We start from the raw sequence: 20,807 nt of genomic DNA, 5'->3' as shown, positions 1-20,807 counted from the left end.
AAGAGTGGGAGAAGGGGAACGAGAGACAGATACAAAGTGTGACTATTAAATAACGGGATTGATACGAAAAGTGTATTTTATTTTAAAAATCTAACAATTTAATAATCCCCTTCAATATATTCTCCACCTCTAAACACTTCTATATACATGTCTTCCATTGTTCGAAACAATGTTAAAGCTGATCAGCTGTTAGGCCCTTCAGAGAAACAGAGAGAGAGAGAGAGAGAGAGAGAGAGAGAGAGAGAGAGAGAGAGAGAGAGAGAGAGAGAGAGAGAGAGAGAGAGAGAGAGAGAGAGAGAGAGAGAGAGAGAGAGAGAGAGAGAGAGAGAGAGAGAGAGAGAGAGAGAGAGAGAGAGAGAAAAGTAGGTCCGTCGTTTTCTTCATCTCTTCTACGGACTAAAAATGAATTCCTTTCAATGCACTTTTTATTTCCGAAAATAGATAAAAGTTATTTCAAGGCGCTAAATCATGCGAAAACAGGGAGTTTTATTTTTTCAATTTAACCAGGAATTTTAAATTATTATGTTGGTTTTTAAACTCGGCATGGTTCTGGCGAGATGGTAAAACAGCATCTGCTTCTAACAATGCGAAAGCGCGAACTAAACAACACGAAAGTAGTCTGAAGTCTCATTTAATTTGGGAAACTTCAAAGTCACAAATTACTCGCAATTATCCACTCTCGCGTGACTTACTTAATATTTATGATGATCAGTCCCGTTAGTTATTTAATAGTCATACTTATATATATACATACATACATACATATATATATATATATATATATATATATATATATATATATATATATAAAGAGAAAATTTTAAAATCCAACAGCGGTCGACGAATGGAACGAAGAGAACGAAGAATGAAGCGTGAGAAGAAGAAACGACGATAAAGTGCAGTCTTGCTCGTGGATCTTTAAACGAATTTTCTTTCATCGTACCGATAGCCGGTGTCTTGAACAAAAATAATTTCGGACGCGTCCTAAATTCCTCGAGCTGTTTTCTGAGAGATGAGTGAGAAAAAGAGAGAGAAAGAGAAAGAGAGATTACTGAATTAGGAGAGATCGGGATTCGTTGGCACAAGAGACTTGGCATTGTGTTCCGTTTATGTATTTACGACAAAACAAGTCTTCCCGTATTACAATAAAAAAAAAGAGAAATTTTTACATTCACTGTATTGTTTATTGAAGAATATTACTACCTCGGTGATCTAACTGTGAAGACACTCATCCAGAAAGTGAAAGATCCAGGTTCGACCTCGGTAATACCTTTTCTAATAAAATTATTTATACAGGTATAATTATATATACAAGTTAGATGTTTATCAGCATCATATTAATATATATATATATCTTCTAAAATACCTGCAATATTACTAAATTGCTTGTCAATTTAATTTGTGATATTACTATTCTAATTCTTTGTTAAGATTGTATTTCAAAACTGAAAATTAAATTTGACGCGCAGTTTGCAGAATTGGATGATTATATAAATTCACGGAATTATTTAACCATTAAAGATCCAACTTGCCCGTTCGGGACCTTTATTTCCGATTTGTTAATTTATGTTTCGACGTTATAAGACAAAAATTAAAAAATTAATCTATTTGTAAGTAAATATTTTGAAATTATTTCATAATCTTCAGTAATAAAAGACTTTAAACAAACGTCAAAACATCATATTCTGTTGGTCTCTCGCGCACTCAGCACATCTATCTGGTATAGCGATCTACCTGGTCAGCGCCGTAGGTTAACAGGTAGGGACCGTTTCACCACTCTGTTGTTCGTTCGATCTGTCAACCAGGGAAGTACGAGTGGAGGAAAGGCGAGGAGAGCCAGGGCTATTTATAACTTCATAGGTCTTTCGTGGTGGATCAAGTGGGACGAGGCTGCGCGATAACCAACGGGCGGTGGTTAGCGATCAGGAAGATGGAAACGTGTCAGGGGGTGGCGTTTGTGGGAACCGAGAAAGATGGCAGTAAGGATTCTGCAAGGAAACGAGACAGGGAGGTAAGAGGATAAAATAAGAAGAAAGACGGTGAAAGAGGGAGACGAGGTAGGAAGTGATGAAGGTAAAGAATGAAAGAGAAAGAGAGACGAGGAGAGATGATAATCGCTATAAATAGAACCGGCACTCAGCCCATGGACTCTTCTAGGGTGATTTTTGCTCAAGAAAAAGGAGGGGAAGAGACAAAGAGAGAGAGAGAGAGAGAGAGAGAGAGAGAGAGAGAGAGAGAGAGAGAGAGAGATGAAACACATTGACTTTCACAATGCTATTAGGCTAGGTTGTTAGTTTGCCTCGTGTCTCTTTCTCTCTCTCTCTCTCTCTCTCTATCTCCCTCCGGCCTTCCCTCTCTCATTCTATCTCTCTTCTGCCTTGAGTCAGGCGCCACCGGCCGTGAATCTGGGTTATGTTTACTGCCCCCTTCACAACCCCCTTGTCAGCTTGTACCGGAGACCGCGCGTGCGACAGCGCCACTGCCACTTTCCCTGCGAGAATGTTACCGCACATGCAAGACTTTTGACTTTTTGGTTGTATATGCTTCATATTTCCCAGCATAAAAGTAAATGCTGATGAGTAAAGCTTACAGTTAATATATTTTTTGAAAATTTATCAATATTTATACTCTGAATACTAATCTCTGAATCAGGTATAACTCGCAATACATACTTTTGCAATTACACATATCAAGGAATGGAAGTAACAAGTTACTTGTAACGTTATTACTTCCCTTATCATCACTCTGTTATAATAACGATTTGTTAATGACGAATTTTTTTTTATGACTGATTATTCAGAATCAACCCTTGTTAACATATGTCAAGGTCATTGACTTTTTAAGGGATTAATCTTATGTGAATATTTATCCATATTCCTATTAACAGATATTTTTACCATAGGTATAGTTTTAATATTCAGATTTTCTTGTTATAAATATTTAAATTATTTAATTAGTATCCATTATATGCCTTTAGAACATACCAGAGTTGGGAAGTAACGCGTTATTAATAACGCCGTTATTTTTTACTGTTTGTAACGATTAGGCTGTTACTTTCTATCGTTACTTTAGTTTTTATTGAATAAATCGGATTAAATATTTCGATCAATATTGTTGGCGCTGAAAGATATTTCGCTTTAGTGTCCCTCTAGAAGTGTACTTCTAATTACCCCAGTTGTATTGTTGTAACAAATTAACGAAACACTTAAATTTTTAAAAATGCAAGTGTGTAAATATGTATTTACAATTTAACATTGTATTATATATAATAAAATATTATTCTATCCCTGGTAAAAATGTTTAAGGCAGCGTCACGATACTAGCCAGCGATATTTTGCCATTTGAAAAAATCTGACGTGGCTCGTTCTATCCACGACTGTACACATAGAATTATATTTTTGTAGCTCCTAATTTTTTAGCACTAGTTTTCTAATTGCTAATTAAAAAGTATTATGTAACTTTACTTGACTTAGAGAATTCATACATTATCACACCAATTCTTCGTATAATTTTCTTACAGAACATATTTTTAAGAGACATTAACACTAGATAATTAACACTGGATTTGATGAACTTCCTTCTAGAAGGATCGCAACCGATTTGGTTCTAAGCACATTTTTTTGTAAAACAAATAGAAAGATATGAAAAATGATGAATAATTATAAATTTTAATTATAATTATAAATCAATGTTGAAGCATGCCAATATGAATTATGCATTATTTATAATTGTAAATAATTAACATAATTATAAATAATTATAAATAATTATATTTAACATTTTAACTAATAATATCACTAATTTATTGAACACTTAAAATCATAAAATTGTAAATAAGTAGTAATATTAAATATTATAGAAAGGAGCCAATCAAAGGATTCAAAGATCTGATCCTTCTAGGTAGATAATTAAATAAAAATTTCATTATCTTACACATGTATAATTGAAAAATTTTTTATTATAATTAAGAACATAGAAAACGATGAAAAGTTACAAAAGAATATCACATGAAAACAAAATTGGAAAGAGTTATAACAGTTTAAATTTCGTGAGAAGTCAAATTAACTACAAATGTACCTCAGTCCTTCTAATACTAATTATTAAGACAAAATTTATACATTAAATTACAGAAATATATAAAGAATTAATTATTACTTTTATACACATAAAATTTGTAAAATAAAATCATCAGAGGGGTAACCCATTTTGCCAGTAGAAAGAGCAGTTAATTTATAATGTAATACAAAAAATGATTCTAAAATGCCCATATCAATTGAATTGCCATTATATTTTATTAAAAATAAATTATTTGTTAAAATTCATAAAAAATAACAAATATTTATCAGAAAATATAAAGAAAATGAATTTAAAATAAAAATTGTCTTTTCACAGAATCATGAAATATCAAATCCAATACGTAAAGACTTGCCTCATTGCAAAAGAAATAAAACGAGAATAAATGCAAAAATAAAGTGCTGTGTCGAAAAAGAAACATCGACGGAATGAACTTTGATTACCGATCTTTCCACCATGAAAGGAACGATCACTTTGATCAGTGGCCGGCAGCACCAAAGTAAATACACGATATAATATGTCGAGATCAAAGTCATTGCTGTTAACGATAAAAGTCTAATCAAATTAAGACGAAATCGTGTCATAATTCAAAAAAAGTCATTTCCATCATTGACAATTCAATATATTTCATGATTTGTACGTACGTATGATGTTAATTTATCAAAATTTATGTCGTCTTATATTTCTACACTCTGTTTTGCGTTCAAATAAAAGTTCATATTGTCATAAAATCATATTGTCATATTTAATCAAATTCTCAAGTAATATCGAGAAATTTAGTAGAATAATTTTAATTAACTTTTCACAATCGTTATCGTTATTTTTTGATCCAGTTTGTACATGAAATAGACCTTTTGCAACAGATGTATCTATAAATAAATAAGTAGTATAACAAAAAACCGATGGCGAAAAAATGATGTTGCAATAAATGTTACGGAATAATTTAAACCTGTTGACCGTGATCCCTAATCTCTGTTATGTCAATTAATTGTTGGTAAAGGAAAGAGGAATAAGATGACGAAGTGAGTACAGATACGTGCGTGCATTTTCAAAAGATTTTGTATAAATAAAACGAATACGTGAAAGTGAGAAAAAAGAAATAGCATATGATAAAGAGAACGGGATTTTCGAATCTATAAAAGAGGAAAAAAGTAGGATCCTTTAAGGGAATATCATAAAGCTGCCTACATTACCGACTAAATCATATAAATTTTATACAACAACAAAGCTGATACCCAACAAATTACAATACTTAATTTTCAGTTTTTACTAGAAAGTGCGAAACCAGTTAAAAAAAATTATTGCACGAATTTAGAAGGAACAAGTTACGATACAACAAAAATTTTTATTTTAAATTATTATACACACTTATTTATTAACAATGTTTATTTTTATTTCGAATTTGTAATTATTGCTAGTGAAATTTATAATATTTTGCTGGCACAAAATGGAAACAATTGTGTGCAATAATGATTTCATTTATACTGAGTAACCTGTTAGTTGCGTCGGTTGCGAAGTTTTGGCCGAGTGGAATCAAACAGGACAGTAATTTGCCAAACGACTAACATTAGTCTTACCTCTTCGGATGTAGACGCGCTAAAGCATTGAGATTACGACTTCGTCATAAGAAGAATCGCTTGTTCACTACAAATAGGCTCGTATTAATAACTCACTCCGTGCTAAATGTAGCCGCTTGATACCAAGCTCAAGATAATATTGTACACTGAGAGAAAAACTTTTTGGTATTTGTAACTATAATTAGATATTACTATAATTATAATTATGACTACTATAGTAATTAGTAATAACTGTATATAGTTCTATTAAATGATATATACAGTTGGCAAAAAAAACCAAAAATTACTATAATTATAGTTATTAATACTATAATCATAATTATAGTAATATGTAATTACAATTACAAACATAATATATCAAAAAATATTTCATTCAGTGTATGCAGTCTTTATGTGAAAATTTGAAAAATCATATTTAGCAATAAACATGAGATATATATATGTGTGTGTATTGTATATACATATATACATAGATTGCAGTATGGATTTAATAATGGAATTGAAAAATATTCTGAAGAAGCTCGAATTAAAAATTGATAAATAAATTAAAAAAATATAACATTCTCTAAATTACGTTCAATAGATAGAATTGAAATGTTATATGATGTACACATATAATGCAAATATGAGCAAATGTAATTTTACATTAAAGATTAAATATTTTAAATAAAAATGATTAAATAATAAATATTAATAGAGTGTTAAATTCTTTTCTTAAGGAAAATTCGACTTTCGACTTATTATAAAATTTGTGATTAAACCCAAAGTCCTTTTTGCCAAGGCATACCTCCTGTATGTATTTATCATCACTTGAAAAAATAATAAATGTCCAGCACCATCGCGTTGAAGTATCTCGTAGCTGAAAAGATTTTCCATCTGCTATCCTGATAAGAATTAAATTTATTGAAACGCCCTACTTGGATAAGATTTAGAGGTATGATTTTGCTACGAATTGCATTAATGAATGGTAAAAATGACAAGAGAGGGAAAGGGGTATGACTATATTTTTTATTGTGTACCGGAAGCATTTTATGCGAACGCCGATGAAAAATGTAGCAAAGAACAGCGCGGGATGAGTAATGAGTAATCGATGACAACATTGGTTGGTGTAGCAACGGCCGCACGGACGAAAATAGAAACGTTCATGTACGCGATCGATCGGCGTGTTTTTCAGGCTGCGCTTTTACTGAATTCAAATGTGAATTCAAATTTTCACAAGTGAATGTCTAGCGATAATTCTTAATATTATGAGCAAATGCATCGGGAATAATTTTTGCAAATGTATACATGTATTACTCGCATGATTCGCATAAAAACTCTATACAGGATAGCTGCAAACTGTAGCGGTGAACGGTGATTATTTATAATATACTTTTTTGGTTCTTGTGTTCATTTCTGACTGGGTAGAGTCATTTGCGATAAATTTATTCAACTTAAACCTGCACGTTATAAATTTCAAACTCTTTTCGAGCGGAACTGCGAGATGAGAATTTCTTTTTTGCCAGTCACATGTAAAACAGGACCTTAATTTCTTCGATCTCGACTTGATCGCGAAAGAAATTTTTTAATAGATGAAAAATTGTCACGCGAAAGATTCTGATACGATAAGTAAAGAATATACATTTTGACACATGTGAGACTTTCGCGTGTTATTAATGTTGATGAAAACTTTTGCTAATCAGCTATGAATGACGGCAAAATATAAAACTTGCATAGTGCACGCATGCGCTTGCGATTGCAGATCGTGCAAAAGAATCGATACTGAAGGATGCTGCGCAACTTTTTCGCGCGTATTTCATCGACAATGAGAACGAAAATGAACGAATGAACGCGGGATGATATACAGCAACGGGCAAGCATTACTAGCACCACCCACACACGAGCACAGCATGGTAGTCCGTAACAAAATTAGCGCGGGCACAATGCGAACCCGCCTTCGCTCGAGAAAATAGAATTGGCAGGTTATCAAAACCGAGTCTTGAATAGATTTGTACTATATAGATCCTCCTTCGCCCTCTGTTCTCCCTCGCTCGTACGCTCGTTTAAGCATCGTCTCCTGTCTCGACCACCCCTCATATATGCGGCCTTTATGTGACGTAATATGTCCTCGCGTTGTTGCACGTTGAATTAACATCAAAATCGAGCGAAGAAATATTTTTAATTGATGCGAGAGAATAGGACATATCAACGAATGTATAAAGCGAAGCGATAATTGTTCCCCACAGTGAGAAATTTTAGCATTAAGTAAAAATTTCTTTTTTATTAATACCCTTCTATATAAAATTTTATATATTTAATATAAGTGTGGAAAAGTTAGAATTAAAATAATAAAAATAGAATGAGAAGAGAATTCGCTTAATTTTCACACAAGTTAATAATATGTGTAAAAAATGACGGAGTAGTCTATATTTCGATCTCGTTATTTCTCTTTCACACGATCTATGCAATCCCTGAATAAATCTAGCAACAATAAACGAACGTATTTACTTAAATTTTAACTTAAATGGACAATTATTAACGATTGTAAATTCAGCTGAAACAAGTTAGCATGAAACACAAAAATTCAACAGAGCGGCATTCCGTGGTCAGGAATATCGCCGGAGAGAACAACGACAGCTCGCGCTGCAAAGCAAGAGAGCGAAAATAAATGGAGCCGACGAAAATAAACTCGTGACTACTATTTTGTGTGTACCTCGACGACCACGTCGTCGGTATTAATGTATACGCTAATGTATACGGTCGATTGTGTGCATGCGCCGCATGGTATGCGGCAAATTCGCTAATCCCACCCCAAGTTTATACGCCAGGAGCAAGCACGCTGCTCGTGTAATCGTGCCGATGCTCCGAATACTCGAGGCCATACTCGACGACTTACAGCTGAATATCATCGATCCATCCATACCCGATCATCAATACCCGATATCTTCCGCTGAGTGACATTTGTGCGTACACGCATTGATTTTGCTGATTATAATGGCTTAATAATCATTTTTTAATCATTCCAAACATTGATGATAAAAATGATAATTTATTTGTATTTCATATATATATGTATCCAGGATATATCCGAATTTAAATAGCCAAACATCGCGTCTAAGAGATCGATAAACTAAGAAAAAAATTCTATAGAGATTTTGCTTCATTTTGAAGAAAATCATAGGAAAAAAAAACGTAAATATTGTAAGCGACATCTTATATAATACATGGAATTAGATTACCTTTTCATAATAAGCGTATTTAAATCATATTGCAACTGCAATTAGAAACAAAATAATTTTCAATTTTTATTATTAAAGTAATAGTTTTTTAAAAGTTTATATATTTTGTAAAAATGTATATATTTAAATCGTGCATATATCGTGTATTAATGTAAAACTTTTCGACACTAAAGCTTGATGCTGTTATATAATTTTTGACAGGGGTTGATCAGAACTGAAAAAAAGATGAACTGAAAAATTACTATTAGATATTAAATACTAATTTTGCTTTTTAGTAATGAAAATGCAAGTGGAAATACATACAATAATAAGATATAAATGATAAAAGAAAGAGTAAATATTATTTTGTAATTGCGAAAGCTCGTTACATTTGCGTTGCACTTTGCGGAATTGAAGTTTCGTCCGACACAAGATTCTGTGATTGACGGAGTGAACAGTCGATAGTATGTTTCCACGTGAGAGATATGAAGAGAATTCTATACAGAAGAAATCAAAGGTTACTCACTGGGGAATACTCTATCGATCTTTTGCCAGCTGGTTGCTCCCGTTTTTTTCAACGATGTCGACTGTTACATGAGCATCGTGGACATGAATCGACCTACTTTTCAAAGAAAACTTACTTCTTCCATAAATGATTGTGCGAAATTTACGCTATTATCATACTGGCGCAATCTTGTTGTCCAACAAAATGAAACACAACACGCGAAACATATTTCGCAAATATGTACAAGTTCTCTCTCCAAACAAACGATTTTATATATTGTGCTATTTTTATATATGTACTTAATCATAGATATCAATAGACTTAATTACACCAAAAGTTTAATATTTATTATTATTATTAAGAAATTATTAGAAATTAATATAGCGAGTTTGGATTCAGTACGCATTGGTGCACATTAAAGCTGTAGTACATAGATTGACGTAAAGATGTAAATTTAATACATATAAATATTGTAATAGATTTAATCGCGAAATATACTTTATTATGCTGTTAGATAAAATATGTATTTTATAATTCGAAAATGTATTTTATATTTGCATTTCACTTTTATATTCAGGTTAAATCGCAACAACTTTAATATGCGTCAGTACTGCGAATCAAATTCACTATACGTGAGTGAAAAGGCAAATGAAAAGACACAAACATTTTTCATCAAAAACAAAAAAAAATTACAGTTTCGTTATTGGCTTCTGACGTCAACTCGTAATAATATTTACTTTATATATTGTTCAAGTTCTACATGTATAAAACAATTTTGGTTTGAACTAGGGATTACATGAAGTTACATTACATTGTTGTGTTCTTAAAATTAGGCTTAGATACCTAATATAAAAGATTAGTTGGTTAAAAAATTTGTATATATATGTGCGTGCGATATTGATAGTATAATATAATAGTGTTTAGTGATACATCAATGACAAATAGTATGTGTGTAAGTTCTACTGAAACGGTAATACAGACAGCTTTAGGGTCCTCTCAAATCGACTTTCAAAGTCGACATTTAGCCGACTGTTAAAATAAAGTTAGACGGTTGTCAGCTTATATTATTATAGTCAATTTAAAGTTGACATAAAGTCGACTACATTGACTGACTGACAGGTATTTAACGTTGGACATAATTTGTCGTTTTTAGTCGACTAAAAAGTTGACTGATATTCAGTCTAACTCGACTTTAGACTTATTCTATCGACGGACAGCCGACTAACAGTTGACTTGGTGTTGTGTGGATGGACACAAAAGTTTTTTAGATTAATTTCCGACTTAATTTTCAAGAGAACCATATTCCAAATCAGAGACTGCTGTTTGCACACGTTCGGTGAAGGCACGTGTGGCAAGAAAATACATATTCGCGCGATGGATACATACATATACTAGAATCTTGATAGCCTTTAATCGCGTGCGACGCATATATGCGTTATCCATCATCGAGAGACCTTGACCTTCTTACATTGTTAAATATAAGATAATGTATGTAAGGCGTTCTTTCATGATCTAATCATCGTGCAAGCCTAAACATATTTGCCTACGAAATTCTATCTCTCTCGCATTTCTTTTTGGCCGGATATTTAGATACACGGAAACTAATGAAACTTCAGTTATAAATTTACAAACATAAAAAAAACTGATCCCAAGATAATTTTATTCAGAAATAATCATTAATTTATTTAAGTAATATTTACAAGAGATAAAAGAAAAGATGAGTAGAGCTTCCTTATCTAATGACGCGCCAAGAACATTATTTTTAATTTGTGTTTTATTTAATTGTGCCTTTAATTAGTTATAATTTGGAATTTATGTTTCAATTGCCTCTGTATTAATGTTTCTGAAAGAATATATTCACTCTGAAACTTTCGCCAATGTAATTTCATTAAAGTCCTGTTCTATGTAATAAATATTCCATGTACATATAATAAATATTCAATACATTATCATATATATTAACCTTTAGAGAATCGGAAGCCGATACTTATATCGATTTTTAACTATTTAAGTGAATTTTTTTGAATTTTAATTCTTTATAGTACTTCAGTATCTCATACAAATAATGATTGATATCGAAACTTCCTGTTTGTAATGAAAGAGAAGAGGGAGAGAGAGAAAATTGCTTTGAGTGCCTCTAGTCACAGAAGATTTTCAGCAGTCGCACTGTACACAATAGACGTAAATTTTCTGTTAATTGTGTGTTTGTGAAAGCATAATTCACAGTATAATATAACATGCTAAAATTTTGCATACATAAGTAAGTAAATAATTTGTAATTCTTCTTTATTTTATTATATCGAACAAAATATGTGGTAATTATATAGAATAAGGAATATTTAATATTTTTTTTTTACAATAAAAATCTTTATTGCGACTTTAACTGTGATAATCAAACAGGGGAGGTCGAAAAACTATGTAATCTATAATACTTTTTTTTTTAACTATTTATAGTAAAAATGAAGATGAAGAGAGCCTCCTCCTATGACTTTGAACTTTACAAGGTGATCCTGAGTGTCTTGAGAAAGTTTAAACTATCAGTCGTTATTAGTTAAAAAAATATTAACAAAAAAAGTTTGAAAAATAACGTCTTATTTGTACTCTCCTTGCCTAGGGACGTTCGATTTTCCATACGAAGGTCCACCCCACCTCCCTTCCCCTGTCTAGAGGCGACCAACTTTCCAACTTATTTCTTATTGCCTTCCCTTTTCCCTTGTTTTATTATAAAATAGAAATTGCTTAATACAATTTAAAATTATATAAACTTGAAACATTAATTTTTCAAATCAAACATTAAAAAATATCATATAAAAATAGTACATACAATGATACTCTGTAATGACAAAAAAGTTTGTAAAAGTAAATTTCGAACCCGAGATATGCATAGTCCGATACCTTACTGACTAAACTGATTAAACATGATGCTTCTCACCTATTCGTTCTTATCGTCCGTGTTCGATACATCAGGAAATACAATAGCATTTCGGCTAAAACAAGCGCAATGGCACTACCGTGTTTCTTTATTACGCGAGCTGGCAAGTTGCGGGGGAACGATTAATAATACACGTAAATTTTTTAAGGAAATCCTAAAGTCTGTTTTACCGATTAAACGCAATAATTTTTATATAAATTACTTTTTTTGTCTTTTATAGATTCGAAAATCTTTTTTCAGGATTAAAGTATACACATTAATGTGTGCCTGTAATGTCGAGAACGAAAAAAATGATTAAAATTGAGATCTTTTTTATTGAAAGGGATCTGACAGCGCACATCATTAATTGGCCAATTTAAAATAAAATATTCTCATTGGTAAAGTGAACAAATTATTAGACATCGACTGATATGAGTGGATGTGTGCTAACGGAATTCTACTTTCTTTATCATTTTTTGATCCAATATTCCAAATTGTATCACAAGAGCGGTCAATATTATAATTTTTATATCATAATTTCAATATCATAATTTGCTTGATATAAAAGCTTTATATTTATGAATATGTACTTACGAAAGTGTGTTCACAGACTAGTAATTTATATGAACGGTTAATGTGGAGTTCTTAGAATTAAACTTAGATATCTAATTGAAACGCTATTATTCTATGAAAATGTATGTACTTATATATGTGTGCGTAAAATATCGATGTAGCAGTATGTAAAGATATATCGCATTTTATCGGTAAAACAGCAATCTCATCGGAGTTCAAGTTTCATTTTATGCGTCGTCTACAATACACGGAGTAAGAAATAAGAGTAAGAAATTGATCAATCACAGTCGATTATTCTTCTCACATTCTACCGTAATTGATCAATTTCTTACTCATATTTCTTACTATATTTTAGATGACGTATTAGGATCCCTTTAAACGCATTTTTTTTTTATAAATGCTTGCGAGAGCGTATTTTATAATTTTAATACGAATTAGTTGGAGGGCTAAATTTACTTTATATATCAGCTAAATCGAAGAATGCTCATCTTGGTGTTTCCCTTGTTAGTCAAAATAAAATTTATTAATTAAAAAAATGGGGTTAATCTATTTTTCTCTAACATTAAATTCGATTTGATTGTATCCAAATTTTTATTATTAAAATTAATTTTTATTATTATTATTAAAATATGTATTCATGTTAGATGATTGAATGTGTACCAAGTTAACAGCAAAATTGATTATTTATATATAGAAATCATGTACGTGTATATATAGGATAAAAGTAGCAGGTTATGCTATCGAACGAAGGTCAAACAATATATCTCGCATCCTGGAATACCCGAATGAAATCGTTCCCTTCTTTACGACGTCCTGCTATATTTGGCGAGGAACTTATCGTTTATTAAAAAATAGTACAAAGACAGTTGCACGCGTCCGCGTGTTTTATTAATAGTGTTCGACCAGACTTTGCCGATAATCAAGAGTTTATTCGTCGTAAAAAGGTTACCGTCGTAATGCGACTTAAAATAACCGGAGCAGTTGTTGAGTTCAATAAGTTTGCTTTTATTTTCGCCCTTATTTACAGACATATGAGCGTAGTCAAATATATCAGTATTCACAATTATCTTATATTTAAGACTATCTTAAGTACACTATCTTAGTATGTTATGAAACAATCAGAGAATCGCATCTTATATAAGATATTACTTAAAACGATCTTAAAATAAGAACGGATTATGAATACCGCTCATAATACGAATAATAATCCTATACATAACACCGCGCCCACGCATGCACACACACACACACACACACACACACACACAAAAGTAGTAGATGTGCGTAGATGTTATTTAAAAGTACCTATATGATGCATGTTGAATGTATAAATGACATTTCGTGTTTTTTCGAACGAGACACCCTTCTAACTAATTGTGAGCTAAAACTTTACAGGTAATATTGTTACAATATATATATAGTGATTATTTATGAAGATCCTATCTTTGGATTTCATATAGATTAAAAGGTAAAAAAATAAGAAATAAAAATTATAATGGTAAACATATTGATTAGGGGAAATCTTTCTAATAACTTTGACATATGTTGTCAAGATCATGACTCTGAGTGATCTCCAAGAGGTTCTAGCTGATGCTCGCTACCCGTTAAAAAGTTATTAACAAAAAAAGTTTGAAAAAATAATAAATCTACATTATTGTTTATACTGCCTGCATTATGTTCCTACATATTCCGGAAAATAGTACTTCGGTGATCTAAAGGCTTAGGACGCTCGCACGGAATGCTAGAGATCTGAGTTCGACTACCGGATGAGATGTTTTTCGCAATAAATTTATTACGGATTTTTACTACATTAACATCTCTCTAACAGAATGCCTGATTGAACATCAAATTGTTAAAAATTGCTTGTTAATTTAATTTGTAATATTATTACAGCTCAATTGTGTATCTAAATCCGAAAAACCAATTCGGCATGTGTGCAGTTCAAATGATTATATAAATGATACATATGTAATATATAAATTCACATGGAAATATAAGCAACTAAGATCCAATTTCGGCATTTTAGGTTTTAATTTTTATTTGTTTAAAAAAATAACATCTTATTTCTGCTATTTACAATATTAATAACTATTCCACACTTCCCTAAAGGCTTTCAACTTTTTACGTGAAACTAGATCCATTCCATCCCCCGCCCTGCCTACAAGAGGTCCTAGGCAAAGAAGAAGTGGGGTGAACCTTACTTCGCGTAGAAAGTCAGATGCCTCTAGGCAGAAGAGAGTGTTGAGATCTTAATATTGTATATAACAAAAATGAAATTATTTCTTAAATGTTTTTTTGTTAATAACTTTTTAACGGATAATGAGCGATGGCTAAGACCTCTTGGAGGTTATTCAAGATCTTTGATAACATATATTAAGATCAAAATTATCGGAAAAGCCTTCCTCAATCGGCATACTTATCGTTATAATTTTTGTTTCTTATTTTTTATCTTATAAACTATAAAAAAATCCGATAAAAGATATTCATAAATAATCAATATATATTATAACAGTATTAGCTGTAAAATTTCAGTTCAATCGAAAGGGTGTCTCATTCGGAAATATAGCCTATTTCTCTTTCCTATTCTGTAACTCCTTATGACAGTAACAACATCGTTACCTTGTCATTACAGATATTTTCTATGGTAAAGAAACTGCACAACGACAATGTGACGATGTCGTTACTGTTATAACAACTTACAGAATAGGAACTTTGAAGTGGGATTCTCTTGTAAGTTATAATTATTATGTCTTATTTATTGTGTCGCTATCGTTAACTACCAATGATGACAACCAATGGCAAGAATGATTCTGGAAAAAAGCACGGCTCTCATTAATTGTCGCTAGCTAAGGGGATTCTAAAGACGTTTTATCGATTAAGTAAAACTTAGACGATTTACACGACACAGAAAGGTTGCAATACTTTTTTTCGATGGGTTTCAGAATGCAGCTTGCTCATCGAATTAGTTCTTATTTATGGATCTAACCATTTTCGTTCAACCGTTTTATGAGCAAGACTAAGTTCCGAAATCCATCGAAAAAAAAGTGTTACAACCACCTGTCCATGACCAGTACAGATCGAATATGGATTCTGATCATCAACTTCATCTTCATTTTCTTCTATATCTTTTATTTGTAATGAAAGTTCTCCAAATCTGTGAATAATAAAGGCAAAACGCTCTCGTAACAATTTAGTCTTTAAAAAATATAGATATATTTAAATAATCGAATCACTCTTAACTCGGCGAGCTCATTCTTATCATTTCTTGTGACACAAAGAGTTGGACAAAAACACATTAGCCATACTAACAAGAATCGGAAAATAACTTTCGGTAACTCTCTTCTGCGTGCCTTTCTCCCATGAACGGCTTTTCTTTTCGCATAGCTAGGTCGAATCGATGGAAATTGACGAACGTGCTACTAGTTACGTTCGAATCTAAGGCCGGTATTCATAATCGATTCTTACATTTGAGACTATCTTAAGTACAATATTAAGATGTCATAACCCAATTAGAGGATATAATAGGCTGTATTAGCATCTTAAGACATTACTTAAGACAGTCTTTAAATAAAAACGAACTATGAATATCACCTTAAGTCAATGCTTCTTTGCTAATAATCTGCCCACGTATACTTCTTTGCGAGTTGTGTATGTGTGTATGTATGTTTATGTGTGTATGTGTGCGCGCGCGCGTGCTTGCGCGTGGGATATGTACATACGTACATATATCTATCTGTTGTATTTTCATACATTCACGAGCATAGGCAAGGCGAGAGGGCGGATGGCAGAGTGGATGGAAGCATGAAGATGGTATGCGTGGGGGTGCGGCGAAGGTACGAGCGTGTTATATAAATAGAAGCGGTCAATGCTGCTATGGGAACACTACATACGCGGTGGGGTAGATGGATGCGCAACGTGAGTAAAATACCTCACTCCCAATTCATTAATCCGTATTTAGCGTGTGCTCGAGCATTCGGAACTTCAATGTAGCGCGAAATTTAAAGCTCAAAAGTACGTAGAGTCAAATAGCTGCGAAGCGCTAAGACAGGAAATGTATAAAAAAGTGTATTCCACAAATTTTATCTTAATAGAAATGTATATTGCTCAACCTTAAACATCTTAATTCTGTGGAGCATATATTTTTCCTAACACATAAAGGAATAATTCGTTTGAAATTTAGCGTACAAAGAATTTTTCCCTGACACATACACAGGATGTCTCAAAATTTGCGACTCAATCAAAATATTAGCAAGAAGGTTCTTGAAAAATTAAGTAAAAAAAGGTTGTATTTAAATTTTTATTTTAAACAATTTTTCAGCTAATAATAAGGATTTTTCAGTTAATAATAAGGATTTAAATATGGCCAACGAACTACATTTAGATGACTACCTGTCCATGAATTGCACGTGCAGCAGTATTAATGGGCGTTGATAAGCGATCACTAATAGTCACAGGTGACTACCTAAAGATAATCAGTAATTGACCATATTTATAGTAAACTGTTATTTCTCAGAAATTGTTGCTTAAAATAAAAATTTATGAATCACTTTATTATTTAATTTTTTGAAAATTTTCTTGCTAATAGACAGTATTTTGAAATACAAATTTTGGGACACTCTCAAAAAGATTTTGAAAATTTTCATTATAGTTTTACCTTTTAAAGTTGACGTGAGACTAATAGATCCATTCAATTATATTCCTCCGGAGAAAATGACAAGTCTATTCAGAATCCACTCAATTATATTCTTATCATCTACAAAATTGAATTATTTTTATTTAAAAAACTTAGTATTTATTCTTTATTATATAAATCATGTACGTTTTGACAGGGAGAACCACACCTTCAATATTTCATATTGATATAAATCAAAATACCAATATGGCAATATATTGATTGGAGATGATTTGATATGAAATATCGAAAATTTATGCGCTCATCCCTAATTGTTATCTTTCTCGTTCTCCTTCTTTTTTGATTGTATTAGGTGTTGGAATTAATTCGTAGCGTTTTACAAGAGATGGGAAGTACTTTCATTAATGTATTTTTTAATGCTCATGTGAAATAAATAACATTCTTTCATTAAAAAACGCTACGAATTAATTCCAACACCTAATATATTCCAAAATTCAATGCCGATGCTGAAAATCTATAGTGAACATAACATAAACTATGGTCCTTCTAATTGGAAATGCTGACTGTTAATAGACTGATAGTGAGTTTAAAAAATCTAACTTTTGTTTGGAAACACAACAAATCAATAATATCTAAGTTTTAGATACGATATGCTATGATTCGGAAACTTAAAGTTTTGATGCAAATATCCAGTAATATCAACAGTAATGATAGGATATTTTAAAATATCGAATCGAAATATCTGTATGTTTTGTTCCTTTAAAATTAATTAGTGCCTTTTAAAGGGATTCTAAGTCGTCTCTCTCCGTTTTACGACGAGTTACACTGGAAATCTTCGAACTGATAGATAGGAGGGAAATAGATCTCATTTCGCATGGAAAGTCCAACGCCCATAAGCAGATATGAGAGTATAAAGTGAACTTCGCTTTGCAGCGATATACATATAATTTTATTCAAAAATTTTTGGCATTACATTTTTTTATTGGTGAATCAATTTGTGAATATTCATTTGACACCATTTGGACATAATTTAGAGTATTTCTGCCAAAATTCATAACAATCGGGCGTTAAACGTTTCAAAAGTTCACCCGAATATTTTAGATCAATTTTTATATACTCTTTTCACTATTCAAAAACTTTTATAGATATTGTGAAAATAATCATAATCGTTATTGCTTTGAATATTGCCTGAAGAACTTCAACTATATTACAAAATTTGAATCAATATTACAATATCACGAAAGTTGGAAATATCTTCCGTCAGTTTCATATAAAATATATCTTTGTATTTTCACACTGCCCATTACGCAATATATAGTGACCCAATTCTTTTATAATGATCACCTTTTTTGCTTTCAAAACGATTTTGCGTAGTTTTAATGAAATTTTAAATTTAAAATTATATTTTTTTCATTTACTTGACTTTTGAATTTTGAAGAAAATTTTTGTCTGGAATTCCCATATTTGTTTTGTAACATCTACCTATCCTACCATGATTTAGCAGCGCTAAATACGTATTGATCGAGACGATTCATTACGACAATTCCTTTTTTCTTCGCTGTATTATTGGGAGACTAGTCAGAAAATAGCACGTCGCAATACGATGCGCCGCTTTATATCTTTCTCTCTTTCTCTTCTTTATTCTCGCGGGTGCATAATTGTGAACAAACATCGAGAATCAAGAGAACACTTTCCTGCATGAAATATCTACATGCACGCGTACACGTCTCTTACACGCAAGCACGCACTTTCGTAGCTACCAGCTGATTTCGTTTCGTGCGTGACCGTCAATCGTTATAGTCGCGCTAAATAAATGCTGCTAATGCACAAGAGACTTCATTAGGAGTCAATAAATTATACCTCTAAGTGTGTGACCTCTAAGTTGCTTTGTAAAATCGAAAATAATGTTCCGTAGTAGTACAAAACGCAAGTAATAGTATTATATTTAATAGTTAACAATTTGTTTGATTTGAATCAAAATATAATAAAATCGAGTATTTATTTCATTCACAAAAATGCGTTAACAAATATATAAGTTTATTTAGAAAAGAAGAATTTAAAAAATAAATTAATGTAATTGAATAAATTTGCAGCTTGATATCTAAAAATATCAATATCAATTCATAGTGCTGTTACAATTTAATTATTAATTGCTACGTCAAAATAATTTTGTTTAATATAAAACTGCTATGATTAGGTGTTCATTTCTGCTTTTCTCGCGTTTTAAGATATTAACTTTAATTTTAATTCGTTTTTTTTTTTGTTAAAAACAAAAGTCTTTAAATCTTAAAAATAAAACAACTACCTATTGAAAAACTTGGTCTAATTAAATATTAAATTATTGAAATCTCGAATTAATTATATTTATCCAAAAATAAATTGAATAGATTAAATTTAATGGACTAATAAGAATAAACGAAGGTAAATGTTAAATGTAAGTGTTAAATCAAATAGATATTAACGATTTAATCTTCTAATCGCGTTTTCTGTAGTCACTTAGCACTCGTCATACAGAAACAAAGAGAGGGAAGCCTGCTCAATAGTTCAAGTATAAAGTGCAAGGATGATTTCCCCGCGTGGTCAATTTTTATGATATGTGCCCTCGCCGTTGTCTCGTACAGAGAAACGACATAAATAGCCTTATCATGAATGCATACCGCAGCCGATAACAATGGATAATTTCACTGTCCACGGACGCGCGATGATTTCTCGCGAAATGACCGTCGATAGCTCGCTATTTCTAATGTCGCGTTCATTAAGAAAAATCCTGCTATGAATCAAAACATGTAAGTGAAACAAGCTCGATAATACTGACTGATAAAGATGTGGATAATTGAACGAGGAAGAAAAACAAAGGCATTTATATATTGGGTCTAAAAAGTATTCGCAGTTTTTAGATGATCCAATATATATATGTGTGTGTGTGTGTGTGTGTGTGTGTGTGTGTGTGTGTGAGTGTGTGTGTGTGTGTGTGTGAGACATTATGGAACATATCGATTATGCAAAAAGCGATTGTATAAAAAAAATATTCATAAATAAGGAAAAGCGCATTGTTTATTTCATTCACTCAAAAATAAAATAAGAAATCTTCCGATTTGCATTCGTATAGAAACTTAAACTACCTATTCCTTCAAATTTGTTTTCGTTTAATAAAATAAAAATCAAGTAATATATAAATAAATATGTAAATCAAGTAATATTGTAAAGATTTCGCTTACTATTTGTAGAAACATTATTTGCAATTCAAATTTTGAAAGCGACAAATTTTGTTATTTTAAATATGTTTCATAAATAAATTCTTTTAAACGTAGATGGATATTAAATATGGATGATAATT

The 20,807-nt window shown here is 31.5% G+C and overlaps 1 protein-coding gene across 1 annotated transcript in view; it reads right to left on the bottom strand.

Moving 5' to 3' along the window:
* The window catches only part of HDAC4 (histone deacetylase 4), an 89,754-nt gene that overhangs the window by 56,379 nt on the left and 12,568 nt on the right, over positions 1-20,807 (bottom strand). The gene's annotated exons all lie outside the window — the stretch shown is intronic.

Source organism: Acromyrmex echinatior, chromosome 4, assembly GCF_024713525.1.
Source record: "Acromyrmex echinatior isolate Ae372 chromosome 4, ASM2471352v2, whole genome shotgun sequence".
Classification (NCBI taxonomy): domain Eukaryota; kingdom Metazoa; phylum Arthropoda; class Insecta; order Hymenoptera; family Formicidae; genus Acromyrmex; species Acromyrmex echinatior.
This window is presented reverse-complemented; position numbering and strand designations above follow the sequence as displayed.